Source organism: Poecilia reticulata, linkage group LG8 (assembly GCF_000633615.1).
Source record: "Poecilia reticulata strain Guanapo linkage group LG8, Guppy_female_1.0+MT, whole genome shotgun sequence".
NCBI lineage: Eukaryota > Metazoa > Chordata > Actinopteri > Cyprinodontiformes > Poeciliidae > Poecilia > Poecilia reticulata.
The window spans coordinates 4921614-4927869 of record NC_024338.1 but is presented as its reverse complement, the minus strand read 5'-3'; positions in this window follow the sequence as shown (position 1 = coordinate 4927869).

The following is a 6256-nucleotide window of genomic DNA, read 5'->3' as shown; positions in this document are numbered from 1 at the left end:
TCTGCTGGATGATGTAGATCTGCTGGATGATGTAGATCTGCTGGATGACGTAGATCTGCTGGATGATGTAGATCTGCTGGATGATGTAGATCTGCCCTGCTGCAGATCTACAAGGACAAAATGATGTTGAGTACAAAGGAAAACAAATACCTTAAATATACCTTGAAACAAATTCAACCTATAGTCCAGAAATAGTAACTTTAACCTAATTATACGTAGATGGACACTGCAAAATAATACTAACACAAACAAACCTGGCAGAGTAAGTGAAGCAAAATTGCAATGTTCAAATTAATCATTATAACCAAATATAGAAAGAAAGTGAATCAGAAAGAATAAGGAACAAGTAGTGAACATAAACTGAACCACTTTGTCACAATGCAAACGAAAAATGTTTTTAGAACGTAAAGAACGAGTTTTAACAGATGTATGTAAAAGAGAGTTTAAATATGCTGGAGCCAAGCCGAGTAGAGATTTATAAATCAGGATCATAAGGTGATTGTTTCTCCATACGCTTAAAGGAGGCCATTCAGCTTTTGCATACAACTCACAATAATGTGTGAGACGTCTGCTACCGGTTACAAACCTTAAAGGACAATGATAAACAGTATTTAATGATTGAAGGCATTTGGTGGAAGCATTCATATTTTAAACATCTAATATAAAACATATATATCTTATATTTCTACCTGTGTTTATAAAGACTGAGCTTTATAAATATTCSGGTCACTTTTCATTGACATAGAAAGAAGTCCTACATCATTTCATCTGTTTCTTGTTTTGTGAATCTGATCTGCCTTCTCAAACCTCCAGCTGCTTGTTGCAGATGACTGCTTGTACTGAGCCTGGTTCTGGTTCTACTGGAGTGTTCTTCCTGTTAAAGGGGACTTTTTCCTCTCCAATGCTAAATGTTATGTAGTTGCTCAATAATGAGTGATTGCTGGAAAGCCAACCACAAAACACAAGCAACTGTCTACTGTTGCTACAAGCTACCACGCAAATGCCAGGATGCAATCTGCAGGGTTTCCTTTCTTTAAGCTAATTAGAATAATAAACTTAGTGAGCTGTTTGRTAACTGTGATCAACTGGAATGTGTGAATGCTCCTTTTGGACTTCAGCTCAGCATTCAACACAATCATCCCCCTGTATCTGGTGAGCAAACTAGCTTCCCTTAGGCTCGACACCCCACTGTGTAACTGGCTGCTGGATTTCCTCACAGACAGACCCCAGTTTGTGAAGGTTTGGAAAAAAGCCATCTCCCTCAGCACTGGCTCCCCCCCAGTTTGTGAGCCCTGAGTTAAATATCTGTAACAGTACTTGGATGAAAAGCAGTGGGGGCAAGGCACAGCCTCGTCTTGTCCCTCTGGAAAGATAAAAAAAAATTTGATAATTGACCATTTGTCATAATTGCTGCTTTTGGTTTAGATTATAATATTTCCACCCATTTGCAGAACATAGATCCAAATCCAAATTCTAGAAGTGTTGTTTTAAGTAACCCCCACTCCACGCAGTCAAAGGTTTTCTCAGCATCCAAAGAGAATGCTGCAACAGCGATTGGGTTAGAGGAATTCAAACGTATTAGATGAGCAAGCCTTCTCATATTGTCGATGGCAGATCTGTTCTTAATAAAGCCTACCTGGTCTTCATTTATATCTGAAAGTACTTTTTCTAACCATGATGCTAGTGTTTTTGTTAATATTTTGCAGTCCACTCCTATAAGACTAATGGGTCTGAAGTTGAATGGATCTGAGACATCTCTGTCTTTTTTAGGAATAAGTGATATCAGAGCCTCATTGAAAGTGCCAGGCAGAGATCCTGACTCAAAGGCTTCTCTATATACATCATGCGATACTGTTGCTATGGGCCAAAATCACCAAGCTGAAACCACTCAGGCCCCATAATTTATCTTTATTTTTTTTTCTCAGTTAAAAGTGCAAAAATAATTGTATGGTGGGTCTTAAAGTTATAGTTTCCAAACTTGCTGGTGAAGATACAAATTTTAGTTCATTACCTGCAACATCAAACGACAGCTGTCTTTGAAAGCCCTTGACTGTTTTAGTTATTGGGTTACGTCTGGGTTTGAATAAAAAAAGTCGCTGGAGGATTTTTGCCCCTACTTACTAAGACGGTAAAATGAAAGCAAAAACAAAACAAAACACGGCTAATAAAAGAAAAACACATATTTAGCATCTAGAATCTTCTATTTAAAGCTTTTTTTTTTTAATCTCATACTAAGAAAACAAAAGTCAGAAAAGTCTCCCTCTGGATCAGATGGCAGTCATTACTTCTTCAGACACACACCAACATTTTTATTCTTTTTTCCCAATCTAAGCCTCCAAAGCAAGTCTGGTAAAAACAAAGTCATTTAATTGAAAGCATTTGTAAATTATTCATTATTTTTGTGACTTTATTGAAAGAATGCAACTATCAGGAACACACACTGTGCGAAAAGAGAAAGCAAAAGAAAAAATTCTTTTTTTTTTTTTTTACACTGTTATTGTTGAATCATGAGCACTAACTGAAGCAAATCAGTCATGCTGGGGTTCATTTGTTGTTCAGTTCAATTCAATTCAAGTATTTTATTGAACCCTAAGAGAAATGAACTGATCCCTCATAAAATGAAACCAAAAAGAGCGTTTTGTAATTTCTCAAGTCATCTTTATCTGCTATTCGAATTTGTTTGCACTGAAACATTTGGGAGTCAAAAGCAAAAGAGAAAGAAGATATGAACATTTTCCACCTTTATCAAAACAGAAAGAAAAGAAGTTGGCAGCTGCAGAACTGGACAGCGTGTACCGGAAACAGGAAATCACATCCCGATTCCACAGAGGACACACACATGATTTGCTTGAAGCTTGTTTACACCCACCCCCAGTGTGACTTTTTGTATTTAGATTTAGATTATCTATATTTTCTTAAGCTTAAGCTTCTGATTAATTATCTTACATAGATAATGTAAGTACTGGTTCTGTGTCTCTGGGAGTTTCCAAAATTCTGGGCTCACATATATGATTCAAGCCAATTACATTCCAAACTGATCCAAGTTATTAAGCAATTCTGTAAATAATCCCAATTAAAATTTCTAATTTGTTGTTTTCTCTTTTTGTGCTTATGGCCTTTACTACGTTTTATTTGTAAAATATATTCCGGCTTTTGATTTGATGCTTTTATTTATTATAAGACAACTTCCGCTGTTTATTTTATAGAACGGCGCCTTAACAACAGAAATAAATAAATAAAATAGAGCGGAAGACAAGTTGCAACAGCGTTGTTGATGGAGGCACAAGGTATGTTTATTTTGTAAATAAGGATATTTCTGAAGCTGATCGATTAAAATTGTGAATTTTTTTTATTGTATACAAACACTAGGCTATAGTTTTTGAATAAGAGTTGATATTTTAATAGTGAACCTTATTTTTTGGTTCAAACGTTACGGTTGTAAGAGCGTGTTTTGGAAGCTTACACTGTCTTTTTGTGTGTGTCTGTACATACTGTACATACTGTACTATGGTGAAATGCAGGGTTTACTTCCAATAAACCTCACTGTTCATCAGTAAAGCCACAATTCTTCATTGGGGGGGTTTGCTACAAATGCTATAAAGTTAATTTTATGTTTCAAATTCCTTAACTTTGTTCTTGTCAAAAAACCCCACAGATGTCATCGAGTCACCAGCTGCATTTCCATTACCCATAAAATTGCACAATTTGAGGTTGGTAAAATAAATTATCTCAATGAAAACACAGTAATGAAAAAAATAAAAATTCTCGCTTTTTGCTAACAATCCTTGGCGCTAGGATGAGGAGATTTTTTATGTCAAAATTGGTTTATTTCGCAAAACAACAATGCTTTTTTTTGTTGCATTATACACGAGTCACATAATCAACAAATGAACGTTGCCACCGGAGAAAACCACAAAGAAGACAACGGCAGGAAGTGGTTGGTGGATGATGGTGCGKCATGTTTTTTTAAACTTATGCTTGTGTGATTTTTATTGCGCTCCTTATTTAACGGGAGCACTGCAATTGCRAAATTGTGTTTTTGCGACATTTGCGGAACATCGACAAAGTTTTGTGTAAGTTTAATGGAAAGTCAGCTGGTGGCCTGCAGTGTTCACACTTCTTGGAAGAGGGGGGAGYGCCAGTAGACTGTCTAGGAGAGACACAGGGTTAGATAAACACTTAAAGAACGGCCAGGTGTGTCATCTTAATGTCATCTCTGACATTAAGTRCTTTACTAACTCCAAAGGGAGATTAAATGTTCTCGCAATTCAAATTACTCATACACATTTACTCCGGTTCCATGAAGATGTTACCGCTAAACAGGACATCAAAGCAAACGTAGCATCTATGAAGAGAAAAAACAGAGAGAGAGAACAAGAAGGTAAAACGGCAGCAGATTCACAGGGTCTGCTGTGGTTATGTGAATGAATCCAGTGATTGGTACACAGTGCTCCACGTCTGTTATAACAGCTCGTGTGTTGAGAGATCAGTGAGGTTAAGCATCTGCTTCAGAATTCCCAACTTTATCTGAATTCCGGTGAATTCAGATAAAGTGAAAGTTGGYYGTCAAAATGAAACTGAAGAATCTGAGTWTAGCAAKGATAGCAATGTAATTCTTTGCTTGATACGATGTTTTGAACTGTATTTGTACGACAACGTTTCAAAGCCTTGATTTGTCCTCTTTGTCTTTTATTGACACATTTTACTTACTAACTTAGTCAATGTAATTTCTTCTATTAYTGTCCATGCATAATTGAACAATAGTTGTATACAATTCTGTGTGGAMATKTTTTTTTTGTTCTTTACTACTTGCCTYGTGTGTAACCAATTTTCAATTTAAAAACATATTTGAATTTGAGAGTCCTTTTTWGTATTGCACATAAATTGCATTTGTGTTTGATCGTCGAGTARTGAGCCATGAAGAGAGGTCGACCTCACAGGGAACGCCTTACTGTCTTTGCTTCTGACCCACATGAACCCACTGCATGGTGAATGTGTAGCACTATAGCTAGTCCAGAGGATCCCCAAAGCGCTTCACACGACATTCAGTCATTCGYCGAATAAGGAGGACAGTTTATKAAGTTTGAAGTCTTTGAACACTTCAGGAACCAAACATGTCAGATTCACCTCTGCCTGACCGATACGGTACAAAACTACTTCAAAACGTTTCCCGACACCTACGTCAGCCAGYCTTTCTCAAAGCTGGTGGTACACGGGCGCCCCCAAGTGGTCCACCAGGTACTGCAAGGTAAGCGACCTTGTATTTGCCGTGATGTGAGCTCAGTTCAACTCGTACAGAAGTGAGAGCTGTTTTTTTGTTTTGTTTTTTTTACAACTTTTTGTGCTTATGATATTCACTAGAATTTAAAATTTGTTGATATATGAGAATGTGTTCCTGCATTATTTTTGCCACTATGACTTGAAAATGATTTTTAGGCTTCTCAACCAATTTTTTGAGGTAGTCTCTATGTTAAGCTCTCTAATTGAAAGTTTCTGTAACCTCCTGTGTTCAAGTCCTTCTGTCTCCTGTGCTCCAGGTTGAGGTGACGTATCCAGATTCTCCCATGAAAACACATCCTTGATTGTTCTCTACAGCTCCAATGTCCTTCTGATCTCCTGCCATAAACTCTCTACCATCAAGGTCAGACCCTCTCTGGATTGTCAAGCTCCCTGTTTACAGACACATTCACCTCTGGACTCCAAGCAACCGGCACACCAGAACCTGAGCCGCTCCTCCCACTCACTTCTCAGCCTCAAGTTGCAGTTCCCTACCTCTCAATGAAATTATTCACATYGGTCAACTGATTCAAACAATGAGTGACATACTTACCCTTCTCCAGATCAAATCGTTCAAAGATCACGAGGCGATCCTCATTGTCACATTTATCACACTCTCTAAATATCATTGTGAAGAACTCCTTTGACCTTTTAGTTTGTCTTCTGAGTGAGATTCTGCATAAGGGTTAGGCAAATTAATTTCCAAAGATAAATGACAAGTGAGGATTCTGACTGGATGTGTTCTGGCTGCCAAATTTTCATTTGAACAACACACTTACTGTCATCTCACTTTTTGAATTTAAACCCGGAAATGTACCCACAATGAGGGAATAACCAAAATCTTAATTACTAGACGTCCGAAATGGTTTCCTTTTGCTCCTTTTTTACTTCAACTTAGAAGAGCAAAACAATCTGGCGTCAGCCTCAGGGAATTTGCTCTTCCTAATAGGGGTTGATGATGTCYGGCCGTGAGGAAACG